The sequence below is a fragment of the Prionailurus bengalensis genome, chromosome D4 (genome assembly GCF_016509475.1).
Source record: "Prionailurus bengalensis isolate Pbe53 chromosome D4, Fcat_Pben_1.1_paternal_pri, whole genome shotgun sequence".
In the NCBI taxonomy this organism is placed as follows: Eukaryota; Metazoa; Chordata; class Mammalia; order Carnivora; family Felidae; genus Prionailurus; species Prionailurus bengalensis.
Genome location: NC_057359.1, coordinates 51,712,631 through 51,730,485, shown reverse-complemented (window position 1 = coordinate 51,730,485; position 17,855 = coordinate 51,712,631). Strand labels below are relative to the sequence as shown.

Genomic DNA, 17,855 nt, shown 5'->3' with positions numbered 1-17,855 from the left:
CATCAACATCTCCTATAGATACAAGAAAAAGAAAAGATAAATAAAGAAATAAATAAATAAAACACATTTTTTCCTTGCAATGTTAATTCTCAGGATTTACTGCCTTAGCAATTTTCATATCTCAGAAGCAGCTTAGCGAAGTATTAGACATTCACATGGACCAAAGGGGCTATAAAACTTCAACAAACCTGGTTCTTAATTCATATATTTTAAAAAGTGGAATTTTCTGCTATTTACTCACATACTACCTGTGTAAAATGCATGCAGTGAAGACCTCAAGGGGATTTATGTAATGAAACATTTTAAAAATCAGTTTTGGAAAGAGAGAAAGTGATTTGTGTTTACTGGTTGAAAATTTTAGCCTGGGAAGTATATTCTTACTCTATATTAGAAGAATGAACTTGGAAATGCAACTAGTCTGAAACAGTAAATCTTCAAGGCTTCACCAGGATTGTGGGAGGCAGGAAAGGGGAAAGCTATGGAACAATCTTCCCAATGAATTATGGAGACGCATGGAATGTTAAGAACTAGAAGGGACTATAGAGATTTTATAAAATATATTTTAAGTTCTAAGTCTTCATTTATTTTTCAGAAAACACTATTCCAGAAAGGAAAAATATTTTTAATCAAAGATTCATCATTAGGACAGATATTATATAAAATCCATGTCAGTGTATTCTAAACAAATTATCTTAAAACATAATTTCATGAAACAGTGCCTATGTTAGAATATCTCTAGGGGTGCCCGGGTGGCTCAGTCAATTAAGTGTCCAGCTCTTGGTTTAGGCTCAGGTCATGATCTTTCAGTTTGTAAGATTGAGCCCATCATTGGGCTCTGTGCTGACAGCGTGGAGCCTGCTTGGGATTCTCTCTCTCCCTCTCTCTTTTTCTCTCCTTCCCACTCAAAATACATAAAATAAACAAAAAGAATCCCCTATCAATTCATAGAACTCATGAGAATATCTGAAAGATACTACTAGTTTTTCATCTACAGAATGCTATTAAAAAGTGTGATTAGTGAGAACAATATTACCTCAGTAGTTTGCATATGCAAATCCCTATCCCTAAATTCCTAATTTGTGTGTGTGTTTACAGCTTAGATTATTTACTAGATAAATCTATGCAAAATTTTCTCATTTGGAATTTTTTTAAATCATAATTTTTGACATACATCCTGCAATGCTACCGTGATGTTTTATTTTTATGTATTCTAAAACTCATAGATAGCACCAGTTGTTTTGACCAAGTTAGGGTCACTGAGGTTCCTTCCATTAGATTCGATACATGGAAGGTAGGAGCTTTTTGGTTTCTTTAGAATTAGTAACTGTAAGGTACAGGGTTGAATAGACAGTGGCATCTTTCTGGTCATGCAAAGAAAGTTTTTCTATAGCATGAGAGAATGTAGAGATAGTCTTATAGCATACATTGGACTCAAGCCGTTCTAGCCTTAGTTTCTTAGTTAATGAGGAAATGAAGTCTACCCATTTACTCAAGATAGTTTCACTTCTATTTCTGTCATTTGCAAGTGAGAAATGCACTGTGGACCCTGTAAATACTCATATTAGGAAAATAAATATATTTCCATAACATATATAAACTCGAGTGTATTGCAATATGATAAGGCAAATGAATGAGTAAGGTACAACTGTTCATCCCTCTACATTGTACAGCCCTCACTTTTCCTTCATGACGACCTGTCTGGAGCAGTGCAGGGCTGAAAGAACCTATCAGCATCAATCAATGTTTCAAGATTAGTAAAACTTAATATTTTTCTTGTTATTTAAATAAATAAATATTTAAATTTTGGGGGTCTTTTTTGATGTTTATTAATTTTTGAGAGAGAGACAGACAGACAGAAAGAGAGGGAGACAGAGAATCCAAAGCAGGCTCCAGGCTCTGAGCTGTCAGCGCAGAGCCTGCCTAACATGGCGCTCGAACTCGCGAACTGTGAGATCATGACCCTAGCCGAAGTCAGACGCCCAACTGACTGAGCCACCCAGGCACCCTGTATTCTTCTTGTTTTTTAAATAAAAGTTCAGTGATTTCCTTTTTGCACACAAATGGGGCATGTTGTGCTTAGCCAGCTTTGAGAACCGTTGTTCCTTAGAATCTCAGCATAAATAAATAAATACATAAATAAATCTCTACTTTATTAGCAGGACAGAGGTCTTCACATAACATTTCCTTTGAATATTTCAAAACCTTTACTGGATTTTAAAAATTGATTTTCCCTAAATGTGTTCTTAGTTCTTCATTGGAGCAAATAAGGAGCTCTTAATGGAGTGTAAATATGTTTACATGGAATATCTCAAACCATATTTTGTTTTCTTATAAAAAACCCTTCTCAGAACAAAATAGTTTGTGGTACATTTTGATAAAAATAGTTGAAGATTTATAATCCTCCTATCCTGTTTATTTGTTTTGTGACTCAATTTTACATAAGTGTGTGCATAGTACTGTGACAGTGGTGTTTCCTGTGACCATGGCATTCAAAGTGTTGATGATAGCTTGCAAAAGCACCAGTAAGGACTAAACTTTTCTTTGTCCATGCGAGGCTTGGTGCAAAGTATGCCTTGTTTAGGAATAACTTTAATTTTACCTGATCTTCCACTTCTAGGAAGATTGAGGTCAATTGATTATATCAAGGCAAACAAATGCCCTTTAATAAAATGAGAATTGCCCTCACTATCTCTGACTTTCAAATGACCCACTTGGTGCTGAATAAAATAAAAAAATGAAAAATAGCCTTTTATTGACAGACCGCATTAATAATGGTGTGATATCTGTATTGATTTTTTCACCTTTTTTCTATAGTAAAGTAGTTTTGAAGCAATCACTCCCCAGAAAGTAAACATCCTTCATTTTCTCCACAGTGACCATTCTGTCATTATAGCAGCTGCTTTGCACATGCCCATTATAAGTTTGGAAATCCTGACATCCCTAAGCCTCAGCTGGTGTCAGTGTAGAGGACATATCAAAGTTTTTGTTTTTTGTTTGGTTTCTTTTTGTTTTGTTATGTTTTGTTTTTCCACCCCCAATATCTTAAGAGAGAACTACCACAAAGCCTTATAAGGATTCAGGACTTGTATTCTGGAAGTGATTATTAAAGTGTAAGCATCCTTGAAACACAATGTGAAACAAATTGGAGTTGCTAATAGCTTTAAAAGGGTTTGTTATTTCATCAGATTCTAATGCCATTCTAGAGTAATTGTTCCTTGAGATGTGAGATGCAGAAGGGATTAGCTCTAAACGGTAGCATCAGCTACTGCAGGGTTGGCAAACGTTTCTGTAAAGGGCCAGGTAGTAAATAGTTTAGGATTTGAGGACTACAGGTCTCTGGAACAACTACTCAACAATACGTAAGTGAATGGGTGTGGCTGTGAACCAATAAAACTTTATTTACAAAAGCAGGTGGTGGGTTGGATTTGGCCACAAGCTGTAGTTTGTCTGCCCCTGAGCACTCCTGGTGAGGGTCTTCCTGACTCCATTCCAGCTGATCAGAGGGCAGCCTGTAGGGAGCGAGAGTCTGGCAGGGCTACCAAGCCTAAGAGATTGTTATTCACCTGAAAGCTCTCTTCCCTTGTTTCTTGGTATTGCAAGATTAAAAACTCAGAGCCTGACATCCAGGACTTCATATTTTAGGAGTAGATATACAATATAAACTATATTATAACGAAGGAGGCAAATTCTGCCATGCAAGACACAGAAAATAATAAGAGCCAAAGATCCACTAAGCAGGAGGTTAACAGTTCTGAATCCCTCCCTAATTTGTCAAAGAACAATGGAACCTATGTAGTTTAGGGCAGCATGTATTTCCAACAGAAATACAGTGAAGCCTGCAAATAATAACGTCATTTGTAATTTAAAATTTCTAGTAACACCACTGGACGGGAAAGCAAAAAAGCATGTGAAAGCAATCTTAATACTATATTTTATGTAAACCAGTATAGCCAAAATACTGTCATTTCAATACGTAATCCCTCTAAAAATTATTTATTAGATATTTTCCTGACACTAGTTCTTGAAATCCAGTATGCATTTTACTCTTAGAGCTCATCTCAATTTGAAACTAGCTATACTTCAATTTCTCAAGTAGCATCCGTGGCAAGTAGCTATCGTATGGCACAGGGCAAGTTTAGTGGCTGAGAACATGGCTTTGGATTCAGATATTCCTCAGTTTGAATCCTTAACTTCACAACTTATTTAGCATATCCGCATCACACCTCCCTCATATATGAAATGGGGACTAAAATAGTGATTAGCTACATGTTTTTGAAAGTGCTTTAGCTCAGTGCCTGGCACATTTAAAATGCTTAAGTGATATATAACATTACTCATAACAAATATAATACCTTTTCTCTCAGTCTTGCTCATCAGGCTTCTCTGTGTATACGTACACCTGTTGGTTCATTAAAACTGTGCACTGTTGTATATAAATACAGTGTTAACAGGATAGATGCATTCAAGGATTTTAGAGATACTTGTTTCAAAGGAACATTTCTCTATGCATGCTCACTCTAGATTAACTTTGTAGCAAAAACTACAACAGTCAATGACACTAGATTTCAGAAGAAATCATTTGCCTCTAAGTGCTACCATTGTTAAATAAAAATGCTTCCTGCCCTTTTTAATCTTATGAAAATAAGCTAAATGTTAAAACCATGGTGTCCTTTATAATTACCTATTGAAAAACACATGATTAGGAATATAAAATGTCAGTGTTTCTAATCTTAATTTAAAATAAAATGTCATTTTGACCTTCTTCAGGAGATTCATCTCCCCCAAAGATAATCCAAATTGAACTGGCGCACCTGTAAAGAACAAAGATTAGGTTTCTCTAACTCCTAAGAACACAGTTGTTGGGGTGCAGTTACTTTAAAAGGTATTTTTGAATTTGAAGATTACGTGAGCACTTTACATCTTTGATGCCTTCTTTTTGGGTATTTGGTTTCTTACTGTTGTTTACCATTATAGTACCTGTGCATACTTTTTGAATGGCTGAGCTTTATAGTGACCAGAATGAGTATGGGTATCACTATGTTCAACAGTCTATCCTGCCACTTGGAATTTAGTTAGTTAGTTGCATATAGAAAGTTATATTGGAAGAGGCCATACAGAACTTGCATAGTTTAATACTCAGAAATGGAAATACTGAGCGTGAAAACTCAAAGAGATGAAATTCAAAGGAAAATATTAAAAAGAGTAAAAGGAAGAGGTTAAGAAGACAGAAGAAGAAAGAATTCATACCCAAAGCCTTGCTAGGTTTTGGTGACTCTAACATAACATTCTCTATTATACTCAGGTTTGCTGTTGGGGACATTGCTAGGACACATCAAAAACACCAGAAACTGTTCCAAAAAACATACTCAGATAACATTGTTCTGTATTATCTGAGCCTGGCTCAAAATTACCAGTGTATCTGTAGCAAGTAATGAAATACTGTCTGGTTTAATGAAGCCAATCTTGTGACACCAGAATTCCATCCTTAATGTGTTTTTCTTTTTTTCCCCCTTCCAAAGGAGACAGCTGTGGAAGAGAATGCAAAATTTATAATCAAGTCCTTCACATATTGCATTATAAATTATATCTTTAAAAAATAATTGACATGCTAGAGTAGATTTCCTCCTTGGTCCAGTGGGTTATTTATATTAATGTGGTTGTAACTCCTAGTATTTTGTAAACATCAGTTCAGAAATCACTATGATTCTTAGATTTTTTTTGACAATTATTTTGCTTTTGTGTATTTATCCATTCAAATAACTTTTATTCATTCAACTAAAAGTATTGATGGAGTGTCAACTGTGGGTCCGGGACTGAAGTTAGATATAATAGAGACAAAACAAAGGCAAAGGCATTATTTCTTTCTGTACAGTATCTACAAGTTTGCAAATGTCTTTACATATTATTGAGTGGTTACTTAAAAATACCAGTCAACATTTTCTCTAATTGCATTAGACTTTCATTGTGATCTTGCTAGAGAGGATGATGGGGTTTAGAATCTTTCTAAAGGTGATGCAAAGCATGGTACCTGTATTTTCATTTTAATTACATATTTGTAAAATTGGAAACTTTGGTTTAATGATATAAGTCAGAAAACACTGGTGTCTAGCTTTGTTTTCAAAGGAATTATTTGCTCCTGAACATTTTATTTTTCATCCAAAATTGTGCTGACCAAAATTGTGTAAGAATAACTAGTTTCTCTGGTCTCTGTGCCTGTCTTTATTGGCATTTATGAAGCAGGAAACTAGATCATACTTTGCTGTATTTGGCTCTCAGCTGTGGAGCTCTGATCAGCAAACCTTTTAATCATGCCAGATTATGCGATTGTTTTGTGACACAGATGTACAGTCAGTAGGGATTAGGGATTGTTGTTTTAAAATTGTCATTTCAGCTGTCTGTATGCAGATACAGGATTGCCTTCAAAAATCTAAATATGGATCCTTCTGAAAAAATAGACAAATATATTAGAAAAGGAAGGTTTTTTTTTTTATAACAACTCCCTAGGATCCCAAAATTAAATAAATAATCAAAAACTAAAATTTTTGTAAGTATTCTTCTACTGGATTTATTTACTCTTCTCTAGAAAATTATAACCTCTAAGTACTGACACATTTTAAATATACATGCAATTGAAAGAATAATCACTCACTTTAATGTATACATAGCTATAACTATTAGAAAAAAATTACTACATTATAAGCTTACAACTTGATATATTTATGGATAATCTCAGAAATTTAATGAAAACATACTACATTCTGCCTGAAAATATATTAGGCTCTTGGTAAGTAACTCTTTACCCCTTCAGGGTCTTTGTCATTAACAGCCAAATGTGATATTGGTTACATCCATTTAGGTTTTAGTTTTTAGCTAGCATTTATTTAGTATTTCTCATTTTCCAGACTCTGGGTCTTTTAGATACTATGCTATTTTTGATACTCCATTGAGGGGTTTTGGAGGAGATGAAGGGAGCCGATTGAATCGGGGTCTAAAGAAGCCATTTATATCAACAAAGCAAACTGAGGACATACACCAGATAATGTAGATATCCCATGGCAGCTGAGACAGAACTAGAACCTAGAATTCCTAAATCCTGTGGTGTTTTGACTATACCCATTTTGTTGTTTGAACTCTCAAAGTGGGCATAAGCATTTAAATTTACTCAGGCTCCTCAGTTATGAACCTCAATGATTTTATTGTACCTAGACCTCTGTGTGATAACTGATAACTTCTTGAGCTCTAAGATTGGTAGGGACAATAAATGTCTCAGGCGTGCAGAGATTGATGTCATTGGTGGTCTAACCAGAGACTCTTAGATCCCTTTTATTGTCACTGTGATCCCATCCCCCCACTTCTGTGTGCCCTGTGCTATGGGCTGAAGAGCTTGCATAATTTGATTTTTTGCCCTGGACTCTTGGAACACAGGATACTTCCTCCTTCCACCACTCATCCCCTTTGACCCTACACCAATATGTAACCAACAAAGGAGCACAAGAGCAAAGGTTCCTGAACTTTAGATAGGACACACTGTAAGATGCAATATATTGTACGTAGCTTTGTGCAGGGTAAGATTGAGGCTGGCATTTTACCTGAAATCGCACCTTTTGTTTGGTTTCTTACACATTTTGTTTTGCTTTCTCACTGCCTTGCTCATTCCCTTACTCCAAAAGAACTTCCTCAATAAGTTACTTGCACTTGAATCCTTACTTTAGAATCGGTTTCTGGAGAATATGAACTGAGAAAATGTTTTGCCTTCAAAGTCCTTCTACCCAAGTTTTATACCTTATTTGTCTCCTCCTACACTGCCAGCTGTTATTCTTTGCTACTCTCATTTTATTTATTTATCTTTTTTTTTTAAGTAATCTCTACACCCAATGTGGGACTTGAACTCACGGCCCCAAGACCAAGAGTCCTGTGCTGTATGTACTGTCTGAGCCAATCAGGAACCCCCTTATTCTTTGCTACTCTCAATATGCTTTTTTCCACTAGCTTTATATAAAACATTCTAGGTTCTAACATTTTTCTGCTTCTGACCTGTGGTAGACAAAGCAGGCTTGATAGATTTTTGTGTAAAGTTCGAATGTGTAGCTATGAGTGAGGACTTGGGTCTTCCATAAATACTTCTTTCTCTGCTAGTTTTCTCTCTCAGAGTTTTTCTGAGAAGTGACTTCTAAATAAATGCGTGCTACATGAAGCAGCTACAGAACATGAGATGGTATAATAAAGCACCAAATTATGCAGTACAAAAAGAGAAGCGAGCGAACACCATAATCAGATGCTAATTGTGCTATACATTCTGATTGAGTGACACTGATCAGAGAGCAAACACATCAAGCCCTATTCACCCTGACACTCTCCCCTCCTCCAAGCCCGTCATCAAGCCATTAACGTGAATGAACACATTTTTCAACAAGAGACCACAGAAGTCAATCAACTTGGCCAGAATGTCTAGGATCTCAGATTTGTGAGCACCTGGCTACTTACTGAGTTGAGACGTTTCTCTCTTCTGGGACAGAGCTTAAGTGTGAAAAGTTTGATCACGCAGGGCACACTTGGCAATATCTCTTGGGACATATTTTCACATTGCATTGTTGTCATAAAACATGATTCTATGACACACCTTGCTTGGCTCTCTCCTCTGCCAGCTTTCTCGGGTCTGCTATAAAACATGCACGTAGTTCGGTGCGGTCGGAGAAAATATGAAAATGTATGCCCTGCCCCAGGTGCTTGCATGCCCATGTAAATAAAATGAGTTCAGAACTGCCCTGCTGGGTGCGTCGTGGACAATGCTGTATGTAATTTCCTTTTCCACAAAGCTCAAAAGGGTCCAAGGCATGTGTTTGCAGAGAACAAACATCTACTTTGGAGCCAAAATTATCCATCTTTATTTTTTGTTCTTTTAAATTGTCTTGCTATTTCCATTATAGTAATCCATGGATTTAGGATCCACCATGGGAAATATGTGGCCAAAGATCCTTATCTTTATTCATAAGAGTCTTCCTTTTTACATACAGATTGTAAATTTGTAGTATGAACAAGACTTTGGGAAGGAATCTAGTTAAGTGAACGGGCAGCTCTAGTGCCCTTAAGCAGTTCAAAAGCATGTATTTATCCACAAATAGGTAGTGTGCTAATTGCCATTTGTTATTATTTAGGTCATTAAGTCCACTAGAGAATGCTAGACAACCCCACTAGACAGCTTTTGTTCTGTAGCCCCCTTTGACCTACTGTATACTGTTAAATGGAGTCAGATTTTGTTTCTCAAGAAGCATTATTTGCCTGACTGTTTAGTAATTCAGACTGGCCTTCTCCTACAAGGTTTTTATTGTGCTTCATGACATCCACGTGACTGAAGAGAGGGTGCTCATTACAATAGTGCTTATGACACTTTTAAAATCATAAATACATTGCTTTGTTTAGTTTCAGAGGAAAACAGTACTGCATCTTGACTAAATGTTGTAGGCTTATTGATACAAACATGTAACAATGAAACGATGTAAATGATAACTTGTCCTGATTGCAGTATTGCCATATCAAAATGGTGAAATCAAAAATAACCTCATGCCTTGCTGACTCTGTCCTCATTACTGGGAAAAACACAAGCAAACAGAGAAAAAGCCCTGTAAGCCATTATTTCTGTTACTTGTTTTGAAGAAATCTGCTTTGCTGAATCACCTTTTAACTATAATCACCTTTTAACCATACACTGATTCTGTATCCCATAGAGTTTTCTTGGAAAACTAAACAACAATGTCATTCTTCTCATTGAATGATCTTTTTTCTTAAAAGAGCAATGGTATAGTGGAATTCAAGGTAGCTCTTTATAATAGAATCTAATATACTTAATAGTTGTAAACACTTTGCATTTCCAAACATGTTGTACTAAATTAATTTATTATACATGTGTATAGTACACTCTGTCAGGAAATAAATTTGCTCTAGCCCAATACTGCTTCAATTCACCAGACCATAAAATTTATCTATCACATACAATTTTCCCTTGTTACCTTGGCTACCAGGAAATTCAGAGCTAATCCCATGTCAAATTGCTGAAATTATCCTTATATGTAAATCACTTAGTCTTGTTTTAATGGTCCAGTTAAGTATGCTATTTATAATTAAAGCAAATGCATTTGGGACTAATCATAAAATAAACAATAGACAAAGCTATCTAATTGTGTCCTGTCAGGTAAAAAGGGAAAAGATTACTAAAGTTCTTTACAGAAGAAAAATGGCTTAAACAAGAAGTTTTCCTTCATTACCCAAATCTCATTTACTTCTGAAAACACATTGTATATTTCATTATTTAAAATATGAAATAACAAAAACTTGTTTTCCATTCCTACAAAAATACCATTTTTTTTCTGATTTGATTAAAACATTTTCAAACAGGTGATGGAAGATTTTTACATAATACAAAGCATTTAAAACACCAGTAGCCTAATTATGCGATACTATTGAATTCATTGATGGTATGTTTTTGTGCAATTTGCAGTAATTCTGTTCAGTCTTCGATGTAGATTCTACTTAGACACTGTAAGCAATGTGTTCTATGATATAAATAAACAATTCAGGAGTTACTTAGGTGAAATACTCACCTGCATTCATGATGGAGCAGTCTCATTGCCCCAGAGCCAGAAGAAGACGGTGGAGCTCTCGGCAGAGGCCAAGGTTAAGGGGCTCTTGGATGAGTGCCAGGCAGGCCTACAAAACAAAGGCACTTAAGAGTCCTGCTGCAGATATCCTGCTACCATCTCTTCCAAGGAAGAACAAAAACTTATGGCAACTTCAAGTAAGCCAGCCGTGCTGTTTCTGAATAACAGAAGAAACAGATATTCATATACTAAGATATCTGACAACAATTTGTTGGACAACTTAACTGCATGGCGAGCTGTCCCTGAGCTTTAATGGAAGGATCCTATTCATAAAAGGATGGTATCGGGGACAAATTGTGCTCTTGATCCTTTTAGGACGAGAGCTTAAAGATTGCTGATTTTGTTATAACTCCATTATCGACACCACTGTGAAGAAACAGACCAAGGTAGAATTCCCTGAAGCCCAAATTTATGAAGAGAAGCTGAATATTTTGCTGAATGAAGTCTAGGAGGGCCAGGAATGTAATTACGCACTCGTGGAGGCCACAGGCAGGGCAGCCAGCGGCTCTGCCATCTGGAAGAGGATGAGAACTGGAGTGGCTTCTATCTGCATCACGCACCTGGCCGCTGGGCTAATCGCCACCGCCGAACTGGCAAGCAGACCAGAGATGTCCTTGCAGCTCAGCCTCTCTGCTGTGTTCCTGGCAGGCTCCCACACACCTTCTATTTTTCACTGAGTCTAGAAACCATCTTTTAAAATAAGCCACATTAGTTTTTGCTCTTGTTTTGATGCAGTGAATTAGTTCTGTCTCTACCCAAGTGAATGTGTTCACTTACTGACATAGAAGTCCATCTGAGTTCTCTTTTCCCAAGCGAGAGTACTTGGAACCAGGACGTTTTAGTTCTCAGGGGAAGATGTATGAATGAGTGCAAGCTGTGTATGTGAACTTTTGTTTGCAATATGTTTGCCTCCTATTCAGGCTTCTCCTGGGGAGTTCCCTTTGGAGTTAGGTGCAATAACTCCCAAAGGGTTTTGAAGTTGTTAATTGATATCTACACACCAGGTACTCGTTCATTCCTAACTGAGAGGTTATTAAAAAATCCAGAATAGTTCTGAAATTATCAAGCCCGAACAAACTGGCTTTTGGAACATGTGCTTCTGTGACTGTGCAATACCTAATTGCCTTGGCAAAAGTCCTTCCACTTTGTCGTTTTAAATTTGGGCTTCTTGATAAATAGTTGCATCTCATACCGGTGCTGATGCATAACCTAAAGAGCTTTGATCTCCTAAAATGACGTTACTAGTGTTGTTTTTGATACATAGCTTTGTTTAAGGTGAAACCATTTGTGTCCTGAATTAATTGCTGTTTTGATTTGCAGGGATCCCACATGACCTGTTAGGAGTTTCACCTTCATGAGGGCATTAGGGTCACCAAATGTAAGCTTCAAATGACTGTTCAGCTCTGCTAATGGCTCTTTCTTGACTTATGCAGTTTCTGATTGCTTTCCCAGTTAACGAAGTCCATTCCTGGGAAATGTGTCTAATTTAGAGGACTCTCAAACTGATGTGGCTACGTATCTTTACGTGGATACGTATCTTTATTTTTCAGCCTTTTCTCTCCGTTAAGTTGTACTTACCAAAGCCAGTGGATGCTCTTCCCTTGGTTTAAGAATTGGACGTGTTCATGGGGCACCTGGGTGGCTCAGTTGATTGAGCGTCCGAGTTCGGCTCAGGTCATGATCTCACTGTACATGAGTTTGAGCCCCGCGTCGGGCTCTGTGCTGACAGCTCAGAGCCTGGAGCCTGTTTCAGATTCTGTGTCTCCCTCTCTCTCTGCCCCTCCCCTGTTCACGTTCTATCTCTGTCTTAAGAATAAATAAACATTAAAAAAAAAAAAAAAAGAATTGAACGTGTTCCTAAGCACAGCCTTCTGCACCTCCAGGGGGCGCTATTCACAATAATACCAGGGAACCTTGCCTATCTTGTCAACCTCCTTCCTGTAAAGTCAACCCTTATGTGTACATCAAACATCTTTGTCTCATATTTTTATACATCAAAGTTTTGCCATTAGCTACTGATTATACAGGATTTACAGATACCTTTGCATCACTAGTTTGGACGGTCATTTTTGTCATTTTAAGAAATTTAAAAGGGTTGTGTGTGACTGTGGGCACAGATGACCCATATTGGAGCCTGGAAGCTTTACCAGGTGCTTGTGAAGGACAGACATGCCCAGTTTCCTACTTCTTAATTATATGTGTCCTAGAAGGAACAGAGTTTGTTTTGTTTGGGGGTTGTAGTTAATGAATGGCTGACACAACACTATGAAACTATACATATGTATATAAAAGGTAATAGATGTGTTTTATATGTTCATCAAGGAAAATGATACAGTTTTATACCACAGGCATTAATACCATGTTTTCCTAAGTATAAATAAAAGTTTTGAAATGGTTTCACAGCCCTAGCTTTATAAGGCTACAAAAATATAGTTTCATTTCTTTATTTATTATCTAGCACTAAAGCCTACAATAAAAATTTAAAACAATCTATGTAACAATCAGATGAAAGGTGTTGTTCGCTGGTTCATGCTTCTATTATAGAATATATTCTAACAGGAATTGATTTTTCTTACAGTATCACTAAAAGTCAGTATTTATATTTCTTAAGAACAATATAAGTGAAACACTCTTACAATTTGGCAAAAAGTGAAGCTTTATTGCATCTCATAGTTAAAAAATGGAACAACTTTCATAATGAAGTCAAATATGTTTAGTAAATTGTATTGAATGTACTGAGTCACTTGATTGTGACCTAGGCAATGTCTTGGGTACCCTCTTTCTGTTTCAGTACAGAAACTCAAACCCAACATTTTGATATAAACCTTTGTGCCATAGATCAGGTATGAAAAGGAAAAGCAAAGTTCAGTGTTCAATGAGATAGTATTGTAACATCCTTCCCTCTCAAGTACATGCCATGTTTAAGACTTCAGAAAAAGTCATGATAATACATCCGCAAGTGTCATTAGCCTTTCTATTTCATTGAGCTATATATACAGTGCAGAATTTTACTTTTAGTTTTCTAAGTGTTCACTGTAAGCAATACAAATGCATAAAGATGGTATGCAAACAAAGGATAGATAAAATCCTTCTTTCTCTCATTCTCTCTCTCTCTCTCTCTCTCTCCCTCCCTCCCTCCCTCAGCATGAACAGGGGAGAAGAGCAGAGGGAGAGAATCTTAAGCAGCCTCATGCTCATCCTGGGATGATGACCTGAGCCACAATCAAGAGTCAGATACTCAACCCACTGAGCCACCCAGGTGCCTCTCTCTTTGAAAGCACTCTGCTGCCCCTTTAGGCAAAAGTGTCCCATTTTAGCTAACATTTTTGTGTTTAGTGGTTCAGATACCTGTGAATATCATAGTTCAGATTAGCTATTAGCTGGTTGCAAAAACCACACCAACACACCAACACATTCACATGCAAGTTTGACAATACAACTCTATTTAAGTTTTCCTCTACTGTGATCCTATTTCCTCATTTCTGCTTTAGTCTCTGGGCCCATGAAATATTGTTTATAGATGAGGTGATTGTAGTAAAGTTGATATGTTTTCCTACTACATTAAATATAACTTGTTTCTCTGAAGAAATATCTTGGCTTTTGTTATAACCAGCAAGCAATTATTGAATACCCACCGTTGGTATTGTAGGGTGACAGGTGCTGCAAACACTACCAAGCATAAGGCTATAGAGCAAGGACTACACACTGAAGCTGTTGCCTTGAAGCCTGAGACATTAACTAACTACATTTGAAAAAATGAATAGAATGACCAGACTAGAGAAGGATTTCTTTGTGTCCACACGGAAACATCTGCATGGATGGGAGGATGAAAAAATCATCCTAGTAGAACAATGTATTTAGTAAGGCTATTCAGAAAAATGCCCACAATATGGAGATGGGGTGCTTGAAAAATAGACATGAGAAAAAGCTGACCTTGATGAACTACTTCATGTACTACATGAAAACCGTGAAGAATAATATTCGGTATTTCTTCCTTGAAATTGCACCATCTTTTTAATGTTGTGTGGCATCACTTAATTTCCCATTATTTCCCACTTTCCTATACCACTGAGGGAGGATTTTCCTAACCCATTTTAATTGAAGCCTGAGGCCAAGTAAATATTGGCAGATGGCAGTGGAGTGATTGAGTTCCTAGAACGAGTACTGAATATGGATGCTTATGAATATCCATTCTGATCATGATGGGGTTAAGCAGGTTTTCAGGCCATGGCTCTGTGAATTTACCCGTAGAATTACTTAATAAGGCCTCTCAAATGAAACTATACATTTTAAAGAAAATAACTGGTTCAGACGTCATTTCAAATTTATAAACCACATCTCTAGTGCCATTTCACACATGAAAAATCAGTAATAGAATCATTTGGGGGATTATTATTTCATACAAGATTTTAACTTGGAATCTTTTTCTTGGACAGTTTTTGAAAATAGGATATAAAACTATCTTTCTGGAATATTTGAGATGGAGCTCTGATGGACTAGATAATCTCTATCCCTTTCAAACCATGCTTTTCACATTGTGATCTCTCTTCCAAAACCATTTGAGGAACTCGTTAACTGAAGCCTCAGTTGGTGTAATTACACAGTTGTGAAATAGTATACCTTATACACTATTCTTTACTTTGTAAACAAGTCTTCACTTTATCAAACAACTGAGAATGTATAGCCATTACCTTAAAATAACAGTTCCAGGATAAGGCAGAGCTGAAGCACAAAGGAAAAGTACAAGTAGTCATTCCCTTAGTGCGGATTTGCTGTAAAACATATTTGCAAGCAGTTTGACTTAGTAGAGGATTAAAGGAAGAAAGAACCTCTAAACCAAATGTGAAAATTCAAAAGCAGTGAACCATGATTGATGATAATTTTGGCAAAATAAAATCTAAGCTGCATACTTTAGCAAATTATGTTAAATAGGAGTTGGTTAATTATAAATAATTCATTACCTAGCAGGAGAACGGGAAAAAAAAATACTGTGCTCTTATTTAGAGAGCACCTTACATGTCTTTTCAATATGGGTGTTTTCTAAATAATCTGTAGGTTAAACTGTGAAATTGATTTTACTTGCTTTATACACACCCACAAATACCGTTTCACTTCTAACTATAGCTGTCATGATTATAAGACTATAGTATTGGCAGTTTTGTGCTTTGTAATTTGAAATACCCATCATGTTGATTTTATTAGGTTTGTTTTTAATAGTGAAATTTTGAGGGATGCCTGGGTGGTTCAGTCGGTTAAGCATCTGACTTCAGTCTAGGTCGTGATCTCGCTGTTCCCGAGTTCGAGCCCTGTGTTGGGCTCTATGCTGACATCTCAGAGCCTGGAGCCTGTTTCAGATTCTGTGTCTCCCTGTCTCTCTCTACCCCTCCCCTGCTCATGCTGTCTCTCTCTCTCTCTCTCTCAAAAATAAACATTAAAATAATTTTTTTCAACTTTTATTTATTTTTGGGACAGAGAGAGACAGAGCATGAGCAGGGGAGGGGCAGAGAGAGAGGGAGACACAGAATCGGAAATAGGCTCCAGGCTCTGAGCCATCAGCCCAGAGCCTGATGCGGGGCTCGAACTCACAGACCGTGAGATCGTGACCTGGCTGAAGTCGGACGCTTAACCGACTGCGCCACCCAGGAGCCCCCATTAAAATAATTTTTTTAAAAAATAGTGAAATTTTGAAATTTCTTGTTAACAGCAGCCATGCTAATCGATATTTAAACAGGGCATCTATGTTGATTCTAAAAGTTGCTCTTCTCCCTAGAAACTTGAAAGTTATGTTAGCAGCTGATTAGCTTTTTTATTGTACTAATAACATGTAGTGTCCTCAGGGATTAGGTATGTTAATTTTAGGAATTTGAATTGTAACACCTTAAAGTCAGAGGACTTTGCCTGGTACAACCCTGGCTTTGAATTCAGAGAGAATTAGCTTTAAATCCTGACTCTACTGCTTCCTGGTCATATGACCTTCAGCAACTTGATTTTAATTTTTGATTAAAGGCTATCCATTCCTGGGGTGCCTGGGTGGCTCAGTTAGTTAAGCATCCGACTCTCGATTTTGGCTCAGGTCATGATCTTGCAGTTCGCGGGATGGAGCCCTGCATTTCTCTCTGCACTGGCAGTGCCGAAACTGCTTGGGATCCTCTCTCTCTCTCTCTCTCTCTCTCTCTCTCTGTCTCTGCTCCTCCCCTGCTTGCTTGCGTGTGCATGCACACACTCTCTAAATAAATAAATAAATAAATAAACAAACAAACATTAAAATCATTAAAAAAAATTCATACATTCCTTTTGGGGCTTAGCTTTTAAGAGAAGTTTTAAAGATTGAGGAGCATCTTGTGGACTTCAAGAGCAGGAGTCAGACCTCTTGCCAGGAAATGAAAAGACACCAGAAATTTAGAAATTCATGCAACTACTGTGATGCATCTGTTTTATTTTCTATCTCTCCACAAACCAGTTTGTTCTGTTTTGTAAAACATATGGAGGGAAGAAGAGAGCCACCCAACGGGAGTGAAAAGGGCAGTTAACAATGTCATCACGACCTTGGAAGAAACATCAGAAAGTATGCACTACGCATGATCACAGTGTCCTCGTTTGCCACATAGGAAGGCTGCAGGAGGGTTAGTAGCAATACGGATGAAGCATTTCTGAGCCAGCAGATAGTAGGTGCTTAATGAAAAACAGCTTTGCTTATTCTTATTCTAGGCTGGGAAATATAAGAGCATCTAATTTTTGCATATCTGGCCTCCAAGTTAACTGAATTCTTGATCTGATGAGGAAATAGTCTAACAGGAGAAATAAAGATCATGCCTGAAGCAGTGAATATACTTAGTGTTCGTTAATAACTATAGATACCCATCTCTCCAAGTGAGTCAAACTCCACACAAGATAGTAAAGATGGTAATGTAAGTAGAAGATCTGATTTTCACCTTAACAGAGCACAGTTCTGTTGGATCACATGATATGTTTTAAGTGGGTGAGTGGCACAGGGCCTGTCGACAGAATTGGGAGCACTGAGAAAAGGCCATAGTAGATACGTGCTTGCTTTTTGTTTTCATTTTGAAATTCAGTATTCATTCAGCTTTCCAGAAAGAATACCCTTTTGGAAAAACCACCCATATTTTTCAATCCTATTCCATGTGCATGTGAAAGTGTGTTTTCTACACGTTCCTACCCAAAGATGGGTCTGCTGACTCA

General features: G+C 37.1%; 1 pseudogene; it reads left to right on the top strand.

Moving 5' to 3' along the window:
- Positions 1-1,925: 1,925 nt before the first annotated feature.
- LOC122474398 lies at positions 1,926-11,352 on the top strand (annotated as a pseudogene).
- The last annotated feature ends 6,503 nt before the right edge of the window (positions 11,353-17,855 follow it).